This window comes from Mercenaria mercenaria, chromosome 15 (genome assembly GCF_021730395.1).
Source record: "Mercenaria mercenaria strain notata chromosome 15, MADL_Memer_1, whole genome shotgun sequence".
NCBI lineage: Eukaryota > Metazoa > Mollusca > Bivalvia > Venerida > Veneridae > Mercenaria > Mercenaria mercenaria.
In genome coordinates this window covers 72,539,397-72,561,715 of record NC_069375.1, presented here as the reverse complement: position 1 = coordinate 72,561,715, position 22,319 = coordinate 72,539,397, and the positions used below count along the sequence as shown (strand labels likewise).

General features: G+C 35.1%; 1 protein-coding gene across 1 annotated transcript in view; it reads right to left on the bottom strand.

Moving 5' to 3' along the window:
* Positions 1 to 8,485, bottom strand: part of LOC123558371 (uncharacterized) — a 73,869-nt gene extending 65,384 nt beyond the window's left edge. The window contains exons 1-2 of the mRNA XM_053525687.1: positions 8,293 to 8,485; positions 6,788 to 7,975 (exon numbers count right to left, since the gene is read on the bottom strand). The gene's annotated coding sequence lies outside the window, so the exon portion shown is untranslated. The remainder of the gene's footprint in view (positions 1 to 6,787; positions 7,976 to 8,292) is intronic.
* Positions 8,486 to 22,319: the final 13,834 nt, after the last annotated feature.

Sequence of the window (22,319 nt, the reverse complement as noted above, 5' to 3'; positions counted from 1 at the left end):
CAGTTAGCCTATTTATATTCAATAATCATGATATTATCATGTATCATGTGACGACGCGAGAGATTGACATTTAATAATGCTGAAGCTTATTCTGTTGAAAGAATAACATAAATTTCAAGTATCTGTCTCAATGTCGGTAAAACTAAAGATGGGCTGTAACTAGAACTTACTTAGGAAATACATTCGCCCATTGTAAGAAGTCTGCAAAATTAAGCTTGATACAATACATTGCTATCATTTAGTACATACATAGCCTAATTAAATCACTTCACTGTACAGTAAATAAACTGATATGATAGATCACTCAAAGAAATGTTGAAAAAAAACATGAAAAACAACTAAAAGATAAGGACGGCCATCAGTAAATTCGGTGTTTAAACAAATGGTACAAAGCAAATGAAATAGAAGCGTCTGAAAATTTGATACCTATTTGTTTGGAGGTAGGAAGTAACTGATGTACCTGGCGATTATCTGGTCTAGATAAAAATAGGGGAAAAACGATCAAATAGTAAAATAAAATTAAAAATATCGTTTCTCCTAATACGTTTCTGGAACAGTCTTTTTACTTTAAACATAGAAATACTGTTCCAAAAAGGTCCCCCGAGGCATGATATTGTTACTTTAAACATTGAAATACTGTCATTCTAGCATAAAACTGCTGTTATTGTCACTTTCGGGCGATGTTTTAACAGGACAGAAAACATGTGTTAACAGAAAGATTCCCGCGTTCACGTGCTGTTATAACACTTTTATATATGCGCGTTCCATGGAAAAGCGTAAGCGTATTACAGCCCTAAAACGGATAGTTAAAAAATAAATCACATCAACGTAAAAAAACAACGTAGACTTTACCACGCATTTCATGACAATTTAATTACGTTAAGGGACAATAGAATAGAGTTATTAAACAGTAGCTTGATCTGGGATGCAGTATTCGGCTCGAGTGGATTTTGCTATATCGGATCTCACGAGGCGCGCAAGCGCCGAGTGTGATTCGACCTTGCAAAATCCACGAGAGCTGAATACAAAGTCCCAGATCTAGCTACTGTTATTAAGATCCTTTTATTATATTACCTTTACAATTTTGATTCTTGTTTTGTTCTTGAACCAAATCTTCAATGTTTATCGGTATTAAATGAAACTTAGTGAATTTTTTATGTGCGCTATTTATAATAATGTGTCGGGTCATGCATATTAATGAAAATAGTCGGGCAGCATACAATACGGAAGGTACAAAACGGAATTTAAAAGGTACAATATGGAATTTTTGTCTGTTTGTTCATATTGAATTGGGTTTTTTTTGGTTTTTTACATAATTTATATAGGTATATAATAAATTCATTTACCGGTTTTTACGCATTTTATGCTAGAATAGCGTTAGCGCGTTTTCGTTTCGTGTTATAACATCTTCAAAATCTCTCATCTACCAACCAATCCCTCGGGATTTTGCAAATGTTATAACACGAAAAAAAAACAAAAAAAAAAAACAACAACAACAACAACAAAAAATCATGCGTTATCCCTACAATATGATGTCTCCCGATACATTTCTTGAACAGTGTTATATGATTTCTGCAACAGTATTATGTGTTTAAAACAACAATATCATGTCTCCTGAGACCTGTCTAAAACGGTATTAAAAGTAACAATATCATGTCTACGGATACGTTTCTGGAACGGTATTTCTATGTTTAAAGTAACAATATCACGCCCCTTTAAATGTTCCTGTAACACAATTTCAATATTCAAAGTAAAGCTAGCATGTCTCCGGACACTGTCTGGAACGGTATTTCTATGTTTAAAGTAACAATATCACGCCCCTTTAAATGTTCCTGTAACACAATTTCAATATTCAAAGTAAAGCTAGCATGTCTCCGGACACTGTCTGGAACGGTATTTCTATGTTTAAAGTAACAATATCACGCCCCTTTAAATGTTCCTGTAACACAATTTCAATATTCAAAGTAAAGCTAGCATGTCTCCGGACACTGTCTGGAACGGTATTTCTATGTTTAAAGTAACAATATCACGCCCCTTTAAATGTTCCTGTAACACAATTTCAATATTCAAAGTAAAGCTAGCATGTCTCCGGACACTGTCTGGAACGGTATTTCTATGTTTAAAGTAACAATATCACGCCCCTTTAAATGTTCCTGTAACACAATTTCAATATTCAAAGTAAAGCTAGCATGTCTCCGGACACTGTCTGGAACGGTATTTCTATGTTTAAAGTAACAATATCACGCCCCTTTAAATGTTCCTGTAACACAATTTCAATATTCAAAGTAAAGCTAGCATGTCTCCGGACACTGTCTGGAACGGTATTTCTATGTTTAAAGTAACAATATCACGCCCCTTTAAATGTTCCTGTAACACAATTTCAATATTCAAAGTAAAGCTAGCATGTCTCCGGACACTGTCTGGAACGGTATTTCTATGTTTAAAGTAACAATATCACGCCCCTTTAAATGTTCCTGTAACACAATTTCAATATTCAAAGTAAAGCTAGCATGTCTCCGGACACTGTCTGGAACGGTATTTCTATGTTTAAAGTAACAATATCACGCCCCTTTAAATGTTCCTGTAACACAATTTCAATATTCAAAGTAAAGCTAGCATGTCTCCGGACACTGTCTGGAACGGTATTTCTATGTTTAAAGTAACAATATCACGCCCCTTTAAATGTTCCTGTAACACAATTTCAATATTCAAAGTAAAGCTAGCATGTCTCCGGACACTGTCTGGAACGGTATTTCTATGTTTAAAGTAACAGTATCACGCCCCTTTAAATGTTCCTGTAAAACAATTTCAATATTCAAAGTAAAGCTAGCATGTCTCCGGACACTGTCTGGAACGGTATTTCTATGTTTAAAGTAACAATATCACGCCCCTTTAAATGTTCCTGTAACACAATTTCAATATTCAAAGTAAAGCTAGCATGTCTCCGGACACTGTCTGGAACGGTATTTCTATGTTTAAAGTAACAATATCACGCCCCTTTAAATGTTCCTGTAACACAATTTCAATATTCAAAGTAAAGCTAGCATGTCTCCGGACACTGTCTGGAACGGTATTTCTATTTTTAAAGTAACAATATCACGCCCCTTTAAATGTTCCTGTAACACAATTTCAATATTCAAAGTAAAGCTAGCATGTCTCCGGACACTGTCTGGAACGGTATTTCTATGTTTAAAGTAACAATATCACGCCCCTTTAAATGTTCCTGTAACACAATTTCAATATTCAAAGTAAAGCTAGCATGTCTCCGGACACTGTCTGGAATGGTATTTCTATGTTTAAAGTAACAATATCACGCCCCTTTAAATGTTCCTGTAACACAATTTCAATATTCAAAGTAAAGCTAGCATGTCTCCGGACACTGTCTGGAACGGTATTTCTATGTTTAAAGTAACAATATCACGCCCCTTTAAATGTTCCTGTAACACAATTTCAATATTCAAAGTAAAGCTAGCATGTCTCCGGACACTGTCTGGAACGGTATTTCTATGTTTAAAGTAACAATATCACGCCCCTTTAAATGTTCCTGTAACACAATTTCAATATTCAAAGTAAAGCTAGCATGTCTCCGGACACTGTCTGGAACGGTATTTCTATGTTTAAAGTAACAATATCACGCCCCTTTAAATGTTCCTGTAACACAATTTCAATATTCAAAGTAAAGCTAGCATGTCTCCGGACACTGTCTGGAACGGTATTTCTATGTTTAAAGTAACAATATCACGCCCCTTTAAATGTTCCTGTAACACAATTTCAGTATTCAAAGTAAAGCTAGCATGTCTCCGGACACTGTCTGGAACGGTATTTCTATGTTTAAAGTAACAATATCACGCCCCTTTAAATGTTCCTGTAACACAATTTCAATATTCAAAGTAAAGCTAGCATGTCTCCGGACACTGTCTGGAACGGTATTTCTATGTTTAAAGAAATAACATTAAAATGATAATTTCATGTCTCCATAGACTTTCCTGTGTTTAAGGTAGCAATATCATGTCTCCAGAAACGTTGTAACAACATTGAAAGTAACAATATCTTGTCTCGGGATAACTTTTAAGCACAGTTAAAACGTTACGTCTTTTTCCCCGCACTTTTCAACAAAGTTCACATTGTGTGGTGGTAGGATTTATTAGCAGCCTATACTTTACAGCTTGTTGCATTATCAAATATATATTAATTTCATTATTTTGTTTAATTTATATTTTCTTTAAGACCATTTAAACTTTATCATAAATAATTAAGTACAATTTTCCCCGGAATCCGGAGATGATAGTTCGAGCCATATTACCTGCAGGGCTCCACTAAGTAGGAAAGTTGTAAATTTCTTGCTGATTAGAATCTATAAAGACAGGGTGTGTGAGCAGACCGCCGTGACATAATTGGAAGTTGGTGAGAAATGGCATAAACCCAACACAATAGTTATCAAAGGCATAAGTGCAATAACTTACTCATTTTATGTCCGTACATTTTTATTGTGTCAGGTTAACTTCCTGTCGTTTTGACTGTTCATATTTAGACCAACTTAAAAGTCAGAATTAGCCAGGAATAATGATTGTTTTGGGGTTTTACACCAGTTTTTGTCGACAGTATATTTTTTCAAACACAGTAACTCACAACTGTCCCATTGGAAAGTTTTACCCACGGATAGAGACTGCACCGGACACCAAACCTATGACCACTCGATTGAGGGGCTAACGCTCAAAGCGATGTGACATTCGGTCCGACATCAGGGGTGAGGGTAATTTTTGACCGGGTAAATTAGACAAGAGTTTCAAAACTGGAATTACATTGAAATCTGAATTGCACACATTGTTAATTATGGTTTAAAATGTTTATTTAAAAAAAGAAAGTTAACACTGTAGGAATGGCTGAATATGCTATGTTGAAATAATAGGTAAAGTAGCATTAAGTTTCAAAAATTTCTTACCGGGACAAGTATTTTGCATTAAGATATTTTTACAATAACCTATCTAAAATTCGCTTGAACCAAAATGAGCAAAAATATTGATATTCACTATGTTTAGTATGAATATAAACCGACTAAATTATTTTAACATCATAAATACATCAATGGAATTAGGTTATGTACCAAAAGAGTTTAAAAGTGCTAGGATAAGACCCCTGCATAAGAAACCAGGTCTTGAACCAAACATTCTCAAAAACTACAGACCTGTGTCTAACCTCCCTTTCATTTCAAAACTCTTAGAAAAGGTAGTAGATGCGCGTCTTGAGCGGCACTTGAGTGAAAATAAGCTACATGCGGGACTGCAGTCTGCTTACAAAAAGTTTCATTTAACTGAGTTGGCTTTAATAAAGGTACAGAATGACATCCTCACATCCCTCGACCAAAATTCTGTAACAGTCCTCGTGCTACTCGATCTGTCTGCAGCTTTCGACACGACTGACCACCAAACGCTGTTACACCGACTCGAACATCATTTTGGAGTCACAGACAAAGCAATTGCATGGATGGCATCATATCTTAGTGACCGCTATCAAACTATGTGCGTTGATGGTGAGTTGTCGACGCCTATCTTGATGAAATACAGTGTGCCCCAGGGATCAGCGCTTGGTCCAAAGAACTATATCATGTACACTAAACCCGTGGGTGCCATTGCAGACGTCATGGACATCTACACCATTTCTATGCCGATGACTCTCAATTATACCTATCCTTTAAGCCGATAGAGGCTGTTGTTAGAAGTGATGCTTTGCGCCGCATTGAGAGCTGTCCGGCTGAAATTGTCTCATGGATGCATTGCAACATGCTGAAACTCAATGCTGATAAAACGGAGGTAATGCTATTCACATCAAAGCGTAACTCCAAGTACATTGATGACGTTTCTATTAAGGTCGGTGACTCTGTGATAAAATCCACAAAATGTGTTAGGAATCTTGGTGCAGAACTTGACAACAATATGGATATGGAACAACAAGTCAACTCTGTGTGCCGGGCTGGATATGCACAACTTCGCAGAATAGGTCACACCAGACGGTATCTTACCAGTGATGCCACATAGACCCTTATTAACAGCCTGGTTACTTCACGGTTAGACACTGTAATGCCTTGTAAAGTGGTATTCCAAACAGCACACTTAACAAGTTGTAACATGTCCAGAACACGGCAGCTCGCGTCATCACCAAGACGCCCCGTCGCAATCATATAACACCGGTTCAAAAGGAACTCCATTGGTTGCCAGTAAAATACAGGGTGCAGTACAAGGTTCTGACCCACACTTATAAGGCTTTACACAATCAGTCCACTACCTATATTAGGGATATGATAGAAGTGTATAAACCGGTCAGAAACCTAAGATTACAAGACACGCTTTAAAAAGCTTGCTAAAAACCCACTTCTTTGTACAATATTTTGTTAACTGACCGATACATTGATGCTTTTTTTCTTCTTCTTCATAAAACTGCGTAGAACATTATTTTATCCTAAGGTAACCTAAATACTTTTAAATATGTATGTATGTTTATCTTGTTTAATCTATACGTTTTACATTTATGAATTGTGTTAATGTGGAATGCATTATTTTTGTATGCGTATTTGTTAGTATTTTTGCAATTTTTCTGTGAAGCACTTTTGAACGTGTACACGTGCATGAAAAGAGTGCTATATAAATGTGGTATAATAATAATAATTATAATAATGATAATGTTTTATAGTATACGCTCACAATAAAACATTTTATGAATCAAATATCAGTCAAACATGAAATGGACATGTACATGTAAATCCGATTGATATTAGAGCAACAGAAGTTACCTTAGTTATGTTTGTTAATTCCAGTTTAATTACACATCTGGCCACCATTCCAATTATTCCAAACCATTTTTTTTAAATGTTTGTTTGAATAATGTCTTCCGAGTTCATTCATTTGAACGACTTCCCTAGTGATAACACATTTTTTTATAACCTAAATGATCATGTTTGAATTCATTATATTTCTGCAAAAGTAACAAATAAAATTCAATGAATTTAATATTTAAATATCCAGAATATTTGAGAAGTGATAAAACACTTGCTAGTTAACGACACTCCTTCGCAATTAATGCGTAACTGGGTGCAAATTCTATTTATATATACTTGATGACGTAGATATTCAATGAAGAAGCACAGGGGATTGTTTAAAGATATACATATCTCCTTTAAAGAAATGGAAATGTTCGAAACAAAAGTTACTATGCAGGACATTAATAAATATATGTATGACAGCAAACACTATACGTATTGTTTTAAGCTATGTCCGTTCATTCCTTTAAGTCTTCAGGTTCACGTGTCGTCTGAGTTCCACGGTTTACATAAAGTACACTTGGTACCCCGTCCACTTTGATCTACAAATATCTTTGTTTATGTTCTTCAAATTAGGCTGGGTGTATCAGTATTAACATTAACACATTTCGAAACAAACTCCAGGAAGCCTTATTTTTGCTCATAGCGGCTATATAACTCATTCTAAGCAGAATTGTATAACTATTGACATTTCATGCACACCGTGCATTCTGCGCACGTGTTCTTGTAATAATCACAACACTTAACAAATATCTTAGTTGAAATTTTTGCTATTAATAGGTATTTGAATTTACAGTACAGTCAAACCTGTGTTAAAGACCACCTCTGAACAGAGACCACCTGGCTCTAAAGACCACATGTTTTGTTTCCCATTTTTACATTAACAGTGTATTTTAACCTATGAATAAAGACCAGTAAAGACCACATTTTGGCCCTCCCAAGGTGGTCTTTGTAGACAGGTTTGACTGTATATGTATTTTTGGTTTCCTAACTAGGTGAAGGGCATATAAAATAATTGGAGTCAATGGGGCCGGCCAACAGCGTTTTCTTAATTGCAATTATATATCTTGTAAAAGTAAAACAAATCATAAGCCCCCGTCCCCACAAGCACCGGGTTAAGCGGAACTCTGTTACACATCTTTCGAACGGAATCCACGATACCTAAGAAGGAAAAGAAAATATAACAACATTGAAAATGCCTTAAGAACTGTCCTTTTTAAAATACTGAATGCTTATAAAAGAATTTACATATGTTTAATTTTGTCTTATTTAGTTTAGGAAATTTTGCGAAACTTTGCTTTATAAGAATCTTAAGAAAGTTGCCCTTAAACAAAACCTAATTATTAGTGACGTCTTACCTGGACTTTTTTCCTATATTGAATAAGTATCTAAAGATTATAAAACTTCGATAACACTTTAATTTGAAATAAAGTGTTTAGAGATTTGCAAATTAAGGAGAAGAGTAGGGTGCACTGTACCTCGTAATCTTGAGGATGATCATGTCAACATAATCAACTAATGTTATGTTACGTTTGGAATGCAGAGTTGGAATTGTCTGTCAATTCGTCTGCCCTCAAACAGTGTCTGATGTAAGCTACAATGTCTACAGATGGCTACATAATTTTCCGACTGAGTTGCCAAAGTGACCAAGTTTTCAATCAAGGATAACACAATACTGAAATAGATTTAGACATGAAGACAATTATTCTGATAGAGTGTCACATAAATCGAACAGACAATAGTGCCTCTGTAGTGCTAAAAATAATTTTCAATATTCTAAGCTAGCTTGATTTCGCATTTTATGATAGCTTAGAAACAAAAGCTTATGTTCAAATGTTCATGATATAACAAAACTTCAAGAAAGGAAGACCATTTTAGTCAAACTTTGGACTCTAGTCCCTTTGATGGTTCGTTTCTGACATTTTGTCTTTGGTATGAAGAGATTGAACGTTTTAGGTCAAAAACCTGCAGAGTTTGTTGTTTATCCTTTGACTCGTGTGTCTGGGCGAGAACATGATAGCATTATTGCATACAATTATTATTGCATACTTGCTAAATAACAATACAGAGATAATCCGCCAGGTACAATATATCTAAAATCGTAGATTTTGCACTATCAGGTAAATTTAATATACATATACAACCAAAAGATGTCACAAAAAGTTACTTATCGTCCGTTCGTAATATTTTTGAACGTTTCATTGGATTGGCTGCTGAGAGCTAATAGAAAACCGGGAAAAAGCGTGCTAAATAAGGTTGTGCCGCAAAAGCAGGAATGTAACATCAAGTAAATAAGAGTCTTCTATAATTTACAACCTTACGAGCTTATGCTTACGAAATGCTTATAGATTTACTTATATGTCAGTTGACGTCAAATTTGAAACGGCTGAATTAGAGCAAATCATAGTTTCCAGCAGAATTCCATTTGAGATGGAAATATTTCGAAATAAAACAACATTTGAAACCATAAGAGATGTAACAAATTGATGGAACATAACAGCGCTCAGTGTTACTATATGCACCTGTCTGTGTGGGCTTATGAGTCGAGTTCAGATGCTGTTATGATTTTGAGCTTTATTTCCCATTCAGAAACTCCCAAAGAAAGATTTTTAAAAGTATAAAGATATTTAAATTCATACATCCAAACATAGTTAGTATCTGTAAACTTTCGGCTTACTTTACATTTATTTTAATGTATATATCAAAAATAATGAGAAACGCTTAAAAGAATCAAAAACCGCTGTGAACCTTGGTTGTCATTTGATAACTTTAATTCTTTAAAGCATAAAACTTTTAGTGAAATATATATTTTCGTTGAAATTATGCGTTTTATACCCATATAAGGAAATATTTAAACTGACTATTTTGTCTCAAAATAGAATGTTTACGCAGATAATCGTGATACCATCGTTCAAGGACTACCTTCTATATTTCAGCAAGTGTAGATCGTATGAGCATGTCAAACTTCTAGTCCACAGGATGAGACTTTGTCTACAAAGCTTTTGATAGAAAATTTTTGATAAATATTTCAATAAATGTACTACTGATTATCTGTGTCGATTAAAGTATTTGTAATTACCTGTATATAAAACTTGAATTAGCTTTCCAACTAAAACAAAAACATACATATAAGCAGGTATCGGACATTGATTTGAATAGGGAATATTCATACCGTATATCCATTTTTTGTACAAAGGACGGTTTAGTACTACACTGTCTAGACATCCTCATGCATGCAAGGCTTGTAAACTTTCATGTTAGATTGGGTGTTGTTAGAGACAAGGGGGCTGTATTGATACTGCTATAGATATCACCATGAAGCAAGGAAAAGATAAAATATGTACAGTTTTAGGGTATTTAAGAAAATGATATCATTCATACAGTCCTAACCAATACCAAGTTTACCATTTTACAAGCTGAAGAAACATTCATTTCACGAATCTGGGTCATAAATGTTTGAAATACGCGAGACACAAATATAAACATTTTATTTTTGACTAAGTCAAAGACAATGAATCTGGATTTGCGGTGTTTATTCCTCTAAAATATCCCAAGGTACACAACGTCATGTGCTGAATAATACTCCTTAATTTTTCATGACTTTACATCAACATTTTGACTACGCCAGGGAGGGGCCATAACTCTAATGTGGCTTGGTTAAAACCGAAACTAATTGCAGGTGCACAATTTCACGTATATATAGTACCCCTTTACTGTTTCATGACTCTAGGTAAAATATTCTCGACTGTCAATGGTCATTAATCTGGTCCTACCATTCCAAAACGAACCTAAGAACTGAATAACATTCAGGTGATGAATGATGACTCTCAATTATTCGCATTTTGACATATGACTGACATAAGTTCAGAAGGACGGGTATCGAAACTGACGGGCGGACAGAAATACGGACAATGAAAAACCGAAGTGGCCCTCCACCAAAAGCTCCCCAAAATGCTCCAAACGTTTGTATTTTTTTTAATAAATTTTATCAAATGTTTGGCATTTTGGACTAAGGATTTGTTTCCAGACACATCATATCGATGTCTTTAAAAACGAAATAAAGAAATGAGGAGTCGTTTCTTTAATTATGTATTTCAAATAAATGCATCCAAATCATTTTCTCTTTTCCATGAAAAGACGTGCTGAAATATGTTTGTACAATCATCGGTCTATATAGAAAGAGGACGTATTTTTCAAATATCCTAAAAAAATCTTATACATTCAAAATTACACCTAGCGCATACTCGTGATACAAACTGAACCCGGATAATTCATCTTGCAGATTTGCTAGTAGGTTAAATTGTTACCCGATATTTATCATAACAATATATTTTGGCAAACAAGGAAAAACGGGCGCAGCATGTGGAAAGAATGCAAACGTTGCAAGCTTGAGAACCAGTTTAACTTTTGTATTAAAATTAAACTAAATGCGCAATTTATGTCAGAAAGATTACATTATATGAATAACCTAAATTCATTGTTATAATGTCGTTAAATTTATATTGATACATTTTACAATGGAAAATATGCTATCATAATTTGTTTCCAGCATGTTATGATTTTTTTTCAATTAAAAGGTTCATGTTATAGACCTTAAGGTTATGAAATTATTGTAGTATGTTATGAAAGGTATTGTCTTATATTCAAAGAGAAATCATGCTAAAGTTTTCTTACGGAAAAGGTTGGTCAAGCTGCAAAAAACAACAAAGTACAAATTAAATTAAGTTACAGTGGGCACAAAATAATCTTAACATTTATCGTGCACCTACGGTCTATGTTTTGCAATTTTGAGAGCAAAATATCATTTCTCTGTACATCTGCATTACCCAAAGAACTGTTTAACTTGCTGAAATAAAACAGAAGACAATTTCAAAAGATATCGTTGTGTAAAGTTATGTTAAGTTTTGAAATCCATCATATGATCATCACAGATAAACGTTAGTGACAGGCAAACAAAACAGTAAACTAAACTGGATGACATTAAATGTAGAAAGGAATGCGTTGCTTTGTTTTAAATTGAAGTTAAAATTCCTGAAGTGTGTTGAAGGTAAAAAAGTATTTATCTATGTTTTGTTTGAAAATCAGATAACAAGAAAAGGATTATATCATTATTTTTCATCAGAAAAAGTCGCCTCTTAAACACATTTTTTTCACGCAATTTCGCATCTCTCAAACTATTACATTTGTAGATGTTCGTTTGTCGTCAGTTTGCAAATCTTAACAAATAGGAAAATTATAAAACGGTTGTGTTCTTTCATAACGAACGTCACGACATTCGCAATTCATCGAAAAGAATCCATTTTATGTCTTTCCCCGTAAAATGGTTTGGTGTCACTCTTAATTAGAGTTTTGGGGCGCACATTTTATACTAGAATGTAAGTATGTATTTACAAATTCCCGATTCAACTCCTTTCCGTGTGTATGTTGTATGGATAATAAACTTCCGCTTAAAGGGAACTCGTGTTTGAAACCAATTTGCATACAAGTAGGCTTCTTTTAAAAAAGAAACCTAGGAGAGGTCTAGTGGTGCTCCATTTAAAGTTATATCAGAGACATAGATAACAATTGTTAACTATATCTCTGGTTATATGATAGGTTGCGCTATAGACGAAAGACAGTTTCCTTGTTGCAGGTCACTGTGACCTATTAGGGGTCATAGTCACTGTGAATATGACCTAATGATCATCTTCAGGTTATGATAAATCTCCGCCAATCCGAGGACTGTAGATCAAAAAAGTTCCTAGTTACTGAATTTTATATAAAATGTTCAAAAGCTACCACTGTACACTGAACTTTGCCCTGGCTTATCATTTTTGCGAGAACCTCACCTGATAGGCTTGTTTGTCAACTGTCCAGTTCGTTTGGGCCCAAGAGAATAGCTTCCGAGAAGCTTTAGAAAAGCTTAGAAGAAAATCCCAATCTAACGGACGTCTGCCGGAATTAAAAAAAAATCATTCTGTTTTTAATTTTTTTTTTTTTTTTTTTTTCCAGAGATTTTTATTGTAAATGTGCTATTTGAAAAAGAAATTCTAAATATTTAATTTGTTCTAATTTATTACTCAGTTTGCAAGGTTTATATGTTGAATTGCCGCCGTGTTTAGATTACGTGATTTACATCGCCGACTATCGGGTAGAAAAAGACCTCTTCTTATTCCGGCAGGTCTTCCAAACGGGGCAAACGAACCCGCCAGTTAAACAATAAATTCATTTAATTGAACTAAACACATTTTAACGTGAATTTTTTCTTTTGCATTTCTTTGAATACTGCGAACAAAGAATAGTAAATATATATCTATATATTTTTTGTTAATAACTAAATCGTTTCCAGTATTTGTAACAGTAGTATTACACTATATTTCTTTATTTTAAACGAACTGCTATTTTCGTCTTAGAGGATTTCAAAACTTACTTGTGCGCAAACGCATTGGGCCATTTTAGACTGGCTCACCGTAATTTGCGCCAGAAAGTGAAATCTAACGACGTAAAATTAGTAGATTAGTCTAAAGCTACAGTCACACATACGGATATGCCCGTGCGTTGAGGTACGGTGCGGATAGGATTAGTCTGTGGGTGTATAACTACGGAGCAGTACGTCTTAGTACGGGAAAAATGGTGAGAAACAGGAAACAAACAAAACAATACAGGACGCGAATAAGTACGGATGGGTACGAGGTACTACGTTGAATTACGTTTTACTGCGCCTTGCAACTTGCCCAGCGCACGGACGGATCTGCGGTAAACTACGCTGAACTATGCTTAAGTACGAGCAGCCTCGGATAACTACGTTCGGCTACGGCGAGGTACGTAACAGCACGAATAACAACGTTTAAGTACGTTTAACTACGGATGAATAAGTTTAAGCCATGGCTGTATATGCCGATGTTGAAATAATTTATAGCCCGACCAAATTGTTTCTTGTGGGAGTGGGGGGGGGGGGGGGGGGTTGTTGTTGTTGTTTTTTGTTTGTTATTTTTGCGTTTTTTTTCGTGTTTTTTTTTTTTGTTCTTTGTTCTTTGCAATCCAACATATTCAGAAGAAAAAAAACTGAAGTTAGCAGTTAATTTTTGAAACGTGGAAGTTAATTGTTATTACTTCTCTCTCGTTTATTCATCTTCATATAAAAAATATTTTTTTGATAGTGCTGTTTTAAAACAGACCCTGAGCGATCATGCTTCGGGGTACCCGGGTTCTAAATATTTACGTAAAAGTCTAGAGACGGCAGCGATCTTTCATATTTTATACTTCGGTTCATTCATATCATCCGGTTGTTGTTTCAAGCTAAAGTTGAAAATGGCATCGATTTATTGGCTATATCTAGCCATAATATCCACGTTTTTCAAATTTGAAAAACATATACATGCTGATAAAAACTGTGGAAGTTTTTATCTGAGCGATAAATATGAATACGGTCAAATGCTGACAAAATCTTAGCCATATATTTACTCTAAACATATATATTGTTTTTTCTTCTTCAATGCGTTCATTCTAGCTTTGATGGAAAAGAATAGGCCTATATCAGAAAAGATATTTAAAGTGGGCAGTAGTTATATCTACCCCTTTTATGAACTACAAGTAAATACTTAGTTGTTTAAAAATGATTAAAAAAATCGATGCGAAATGAAATCTTTAGCAAACGAGATGTTTGCCATCAACGCTTAGAACGCAAAGACGTGGCGTCGTCAAGCGTAATGTTTTCACGTTCCATTAGATGGCGCTCTATTACGCCTTCTTGACCTTGATATGAAACTAATAAAACCTCATAAATTCCTTATTCAGGAGATGTAATATCATACAGAAAACAGATGAAACTGCATTGAGTGAAATAAATGACGAGGCAGTAACATCTACAGGAAACACAAATTGATTTTAGTGACACAATTTCTGCTGGCAGTATTACATGTAAGACACTGATATACCAAAAACCTTATGCCAGTAACATCAAACTGGTATAACAGCACTTTCAATTGCTGTAATTGCTTGCTGTAGTTAGCAGTTAACTTTTAGTAGTACATGCAATTAACTGCTGTAACTGTTGCCGGTTAACTGCTATACGTACTGGCAGTAGTAGCATTTAACTGCTGTAACTGCTGGCAGTAGCAGCATTTAACTGCTGTAACTAGTAGCAGTAGCAGCAGTTAACTGCCTCTACTGCTGCTACTGCTGTACTGCCAACTTCACGCCGATTAATAATTATAGGTTATTAGATTTTTATCGGGAAATATGCACGAGTTCTGCAGCGGAAATATTGCGCGACTGTAGGAGCGAAGTATCCTTCTGCGAAAGAACGATTGCATATTTCTTGATTAAAATCTAATATTCTTTTTATTACATGCGCATTTATACTTCGACATATTATATAAATGATATTAATTTGTTCTTATGCATGTGTAAAGCTGAAAATATCGTCGGAAAAAACTTTTAAACGCAACGACAAACATGAAACGGACGTCACAAATGACGTGACACACCCGATATGAAATTTGAAAGTCAATATGGAAAACTATTGACGTTTTAGGTTAGACTGAAACTTAACGGAGTTTATAAAAGATTATGTAATAATAACCATTTTCTAAAATTACGGTGTTCCGTTTGGACAATCGTGACATTTTATTTAATACTAAACCGCGATGCACGATGGTACGATGATGAAAACGCGATGGCGCGATGGCACGATGATGAAACAACGATGGTACGATGGTGAAAACGCGATGGCATGATGATGAAATCGCGATGGTGCGATGGTACGATGGTGAAATGTTGATGAAATATCACGTTTTTATCATCGTACCATCACGTTTTCACCATCGCACCATCGTGCCATTGCGTTTTCACCATCGTACTATCGTGCCATTGCGTTTTCACCATCGTACTATCGCGTTTTCACCATCGTACCATCGCGTTATCATCATCGTACCATCGAGGTTTCACCATCGTACCATCGCGTTTTCACCATCGTACCATCGCGTTTTCACCATCGTGCCATCGCGTTATCGTCATCATGCCATCGTGGTTTCACCATCGTGCCATCGCGTTTTCACCATCGTACCATCGCGTTTTCACTATCGCACCATCGCCTTCCGGTTAGAAATGTGTAGTCCCGTACATTTGTATTTTTGTCAACAATAGATGAATGTATCTCAGTGTATACTGTGGGAAGAAATTTACCAATTAGATTATGCTGTTTTGCAAAATGTTTTACAAAATGTTCAGTGCTCAGTTCATTAAAACTGTAAAATCTTCAAGGCCACGTCCTTAGTATTTTATGTACGCATGAAAGAAAATAAAAATCTGGGTGTAATAGTCACATGGTATTACTCAAACTCAGCTTATTCTTGTTAGAATTAAGAAGGTACATAGTGCAATGTGAAAGTTAGATTATATCAAGCCTGTATTTTACTGACACATATACTGTACCACACTGCGCATGACCACCGGAAGGCGATGGTACGATGGTGAAAATGCGATGGTACGATGGTGATAACGCGATGGAAGGATGTTGAAAACGCGATGGTACGATGATACGATGGTGAAAACGCGATGGTACGATGATGAAAACGCGATATTACATCGACATTTCACCCTCGTACCATCGCACCATCGCGATTTCATCATCGTGCCATCGCGTTTTCACCATGACACCATCGTTGTTTCATCATCGTGCCATCGCGCCACCGCGTTTTCGTCATCGCACCATCGTGCATCGCGGTTTAGTATTAAAAAAAATGTCACGATTGTCCAAACGGAACACCGTAATTTTCGCATACCAGAGGTTTACTATGGTTCCCCAGTTGAACCGCTGGTATATTTCGCCGATATTATTAGACATCTAGTTTTGTTACATTACAGGTAGATTTTTCTAAAAGGTTATTTATTTTTTCATATTTAGCAATACTTTACTTAGATACTGTTTGATCATAAATTCGGCGTGACTGGCTGAAACCACTCCCGGTAGTAATTGCTCATCCTCACCAAGTAAATGAAAGAAAGAAATCTGAGGTTCGATTTGGGACTGTGACGAACATCTGATTTATTTCAATGAAAAATAGCAGACTTGGTTAAGTTGAATCTGTTCATGAGAGATAATGACGTGTGAAATATATCACGCAAAAACAACCACCACCACCCCACACTAGAACTGGCTAGTTGAACCTTTGGCATATTTCGCAGATATTCTAAGTTTTGTTACACTACAGGTAAAAGGTTTCAGCCATTCAGCAACGTTTCGCGATAAATCATCGTGAACCACTCAAAATCGACCATGTAAGGTGTCACCCCGGTATTGAAGTACTTCCGGGTCGTTGTATGGTAGGAAGTAGTTCTTTGAAATTTTAAAGTTCCCAATTTAAAGCCTTTCCTACATTGACATGTTAATTCTAAATGTATTTACCTACACTGTGTACATTTTGTGTCATTTCTGATGTCATTAACAGTTGTTTTGTCTGTGTTTTTCAGGACTACATTTCTGTGCGGAAGGACTAAAAATTTACACCGGAGAGGTGGCCATGACAGATGTCAGTGGGATATTTAAACATGGACTGGATACTTTGATGTGTAGCAAAACGTTCATTGTTGATGATGGTGTTTTTCTGTAAAATATTGGCTGGGATAGTATTACTCTTCAGAAATATAGAGTGTCAATGCGGCAATTTTGTTGTGAAATTCACAATCCATATCCAAAAGTGCTTGTTTTACTATACAGCAAAGAAGGAGAAATTGAACTGGGTCGACACCGTAAAGCTTGACCGCGTCCATTTTGATACCCGCGCCGAATAATAAGGAATATAATAATTTCCTGATACATCCGATTACAGGAATAAATCTATATTAATCACAGTCATGCAATATCGTCTTTATTCATTTTAGCCAGTACTTTACTTAGATACTGTTTGAGCATAAGGTCGGCGTGATTGGTTGAAACTACTCCAGGTAGTAACTGCGGATGCTCAGCAAATAAATGAAAGAAAGAAATCTGAGGTTCGATTTGAAACTGTGACATATTTCCAAACTCTCCAGTGCGCCATGGAAAATATAGATATAATTTTAAAGTGTTTGTAAAATCTGTATTTTGTAGCTGATAATTGTACTTTCAAAATCATTAAAGGATCCCTCTTCATCTCTTTTGTTTTACATTTTGACGTGTTGTTACCAAAAAAAAATTTATTTATATATTTATATTAGGTTACAAGATAAATATACTTTACTTTTGGAATTATTGTATGATCGCAACTAACAGATTGACAGACGGATTAAGTGACAGACAGACAGACAGACAAAGGGCAAACCAGAAGTCATCTCAGATGAAACACTGACAGAGAACACTACATGTAGAGGTAACTAAAGAATTAAATGATGAAAAGGGCAAAGAAATTAAGCTCAGTCTCTTCATTTAGGAAAAGTTATATTCATGGACATTCCGTTACCATGGTAACAAGTCGTTTAATTTAATATATTAATAGTTAGATTATTCAAGTGGTAATTGAAAAAAGAAAAAAGAAAAAATATAAAACGGTTCAAACCACTCTACATGTCTTCATTTCGAAAACAAAATCAAAGAAACCAATTTTTCCATTACAGATGGCTGATTTGAGTAAGGAAGAGTTATCTCTCTTAATTTCTTCACTATTTCAAATATTATACGGCAGTTTTCTAATTTTATAAAGAATTGTACACTATGGTAATAATTATTCATCGTGAATTTTTTTTTTTTAATTTAGGTAAATAAAATCTCCACTGTTTGTGAAATTAATATAATTATTTCATTGATATATTTAGGCAAAAATGATTCGCAAATAATAGTTTAAATGCAACAATGGTCCTAACTCCATGCACTTAGAACATTTGTTCCAAAGTCCGACAGTCACATTCAAAGTCTGAAGTCGCCCATACAACGTTACACATGGTAATATATGTACCGGTATGTGCAACACTTTACTGAGCACATGTACCACTAACACAAACGAACGCATTGATAACTAAGTAACAAACAGCCACAAGAAACATATATGAAGAGGAAACACAGAAGGACACCGCCTTGGAACGGTCAGTAACAAAAAACACCACTTGGGAGTTTGAACTAGTCTGCTGGTGCCAAACCTCTCTCTCTAAGCCCTACCATGTTCATATACGATACGACAGTGCAATGAAATTGCTCCCCGGCAGGTAAAACTCTAACGCATTAAGTAGTAACCACATGAACACTTCGTAAAACACAAAATATGCTCATGTAAAGATATAAATCAAAATTAATTGAACCATAAACATAATTATTTATGTACTCAATGACTTTGCAGAAGCAAGAGCACGAAGGTAACACCTTTAAAGGCACGACGATGCAGGGCAGGGGCCAGATATCAAACCAGTCCGTCCAGTATGGCGTACCATTTGGGTCGGAACTTTCCTGCGGGTATAATTTTATACCTGCGGGAACAATTTCTATATCCGAGAGTATAATTTTATACCTGCAGGTATAAAATAATTAATTAATAAAATTATACCCTCGGGTATAATGATTGTACCTGCGGATATCACAGACACTTGGGGTTCGGACCTCCAAACATCCCATTCTCCTCCACCCCTGGTTAAGTTTAGCCAATATATTTTAGCATTTTACTATGTATTGAGCATAGGTGACGATCATAAAACGTTTTGTAACTTTTCAACGTGTTTTTAAAAAAATGTATTTCTACCATCAATGCTCTCAATATTACAAGATATGAAACATCGTACGAACAATGGAAACACTTGCTTGCGCTGGACCCTCGCTTTGGGTAGCGCATGCCATAAACCGGGTACCAAAATTGATACTCTTACGGCTATGTTAAACCAGATCATCACTTCTTTATGCAAACAAACCTCGTGTAACACGTGCTGAAGCGATAATCCGGTATAATGTAGTCGAAACGGTATTAATTTTGGTACCCGGCAACGAGATGCGCAGTTCAAAGCAGGGATCAATTCGCAAGGAAGTGTTCCATAGAATTTCGATTGATTGATTTATAATATTTATTGATTTCTAGTCGGAAAAACAAATGAAAGTTGTCAGGACCGGTGTCATTTCACAAAATGGTAACAGACCCGTCGATTGATACCAGTGATTCATTGGTATGGGTTCATTTAAAAGTTTTATTTGCCTTTGTTTCCCTAGTGTTCGTGCGATGTTTCAAATCTTGTAATATTGAGAGCATTGATGGAAAAAAATTCAATTTTTTAAAAACACGCTGAAATGTTACAAAATGCGTTTTATGATCGTCACCTATGCTCAGTACATGGTAAAATGCTAAAAATATTGGCTAAACTTAACCAGGGGCGGAGGAGAATGGGGTGTGTGGGGGTCCTAACTCCAAGTGTCTGTGGCGGGTATAATCTTATAACTGCGGGTACAATTTTTATACCCGCGGGTATAAGATTATAACTGCGGGTATAAATTATACCTTCAGGTATAAAATTATACCCGAAGGTACAATTTTTATACCCACGAGCTTAATTTTTATACCTGCAGATATAAAATTATACCCGCAGGTTCAATTTTTATATGGATCCGCAGATAAAAAATTATACCTCCTGGTATAAAATTATACCCGCAGGTACAATTTTATACCCGTGGATATATTTTCAATATATACCCGCAGTTATGAAATTATACGGTTTACCTGCAGGTATAATGTTATTACTACCTGTGGTATCTTGAAACTTTCGACCCAAATGGTACGCCATACCATGAAGTCCCCATCTGTTTCGTCATCAACCACGTGTTTACATTTGGCTACATTATGAAAATGACCTGACATGATTTTCCTACAACTCGCTTTCAATAAAACTATCATTATGACAAAAAAAGCTAATGAGATTTTCATACTTTATGTTTGGCCTTCAATCTCATACATGTCATAAAACCTTGCACGGGTCCTCACTTATGCTCATTTGATAAAACAGCTGCAACTTATTTCACACACTACGTTATGAATGTAAAAGATAGAATTTGTAAGTGTTTGTTTGGCATTTTTATGGAAAAAAAATATACTCTTTGTACCAAATCTAATTTCTTTATTACATTTACTTCTCACCCACCTATATATTGTTTTGTAAATACGTCACTTGACGACATAAAGTTAAGCACGATTTCTGTTTTAAATTAAACAAACGATAACAAAACAGTAATGAAAAATACGTCTTGGTGTTCGCCATATTAACATTATTTTCACATTATTTATTACAATATGTTAGATTTTACAAGAAATAAAATTATTTCTATAAATGAATGCACATGTTAAATCCCTTAAACCCTAGAAGTAACACATGTACAAAATGTGGCCTTGAAACTTTGTATAGGTTAGTGTTTATTAATGTGTATTTACAAAGTTTAATCAGCTACGAGCGGCGCAGCCGCGATGCTGATTAAGTTTTGTAAATGCACATTAATAAACACTAACCTATTTAGTGTTTGAAATTATTTTTTGTTTCTGGATGACATCAGAGCGAATAAAATCAATAACTCACCCCTTGTCCCTACACATGACTAAACTGATTAATAAACGACTGCAAGTAAATACTGATTTACTAAAATAAATTTCCCGAAAATTTGAAAAGTACTGCAATGCCATTGGACAAAAAATAATTTCAAACACTAAAAAGATATAGAACAGGTAAACAGCTTTTCCTTTAAAACATGATGTGTCATTGTCACCTGTGTGTCTATAAATACAACGAGGATAAACGGCTTAATCACCGTTTTCAACGAAACAGTGTCTCACTAGTATTTAAAGATATTATCATGGTGGCTTTATTTAGAAATAAGTTTGCAAACCCTTTAAAGATATATTGTTGTTTTTTTTTTTGCGTAATAACCGCATAATGATTTCAGCATCCGCATTTTGACATGTATAGATAAGAACTATCGATCTTCCAAAAGATACAAACTGAATTATTTCCGTTATATCAGGTTTGGTCTCTGCGGCAAGGTGCTTTTTCAATAGATTGTATAAACAAAGCAAACAACAGCTTCTTGAGGCCTTAGAACTACCGGTCTTTCAAAAGCTTGCTGGATGGCTTCCTCATTCATGAAGAATTCTACAACAAAAAAAAAACGAGATTTTCGACTCCCATCGGAAATTAGCGAGTGATTCAAAGTAAGATTTCCCCTGCACCCCAATTTGCATTAAATGTCTACAGTTGACAATATCATAAAGTACGATAATATATATACAGCTTTATTCGTAGAATAAACTTTTCAGTTAAATGCACAAGTATAGTCAATTCACGGAATTTGCTGATATATATACCTGTGACGTACGTACATAAATACTTCCATTCCTATAGGCATTGGTTAACTTTGATTGCCAGTTTTGATTTCATGTCCAATAATGGAACGTGTAAACAAACCCTTTGTTGATTTATTTTTTATGTCCTATCTTAAAATATATTTCGATCCCATAATTGCAAAACAAGTATAAGCCGTCATAGACTGTGATTATTGAAATAACATACAGTCAAACCTGTATAAGCCGTT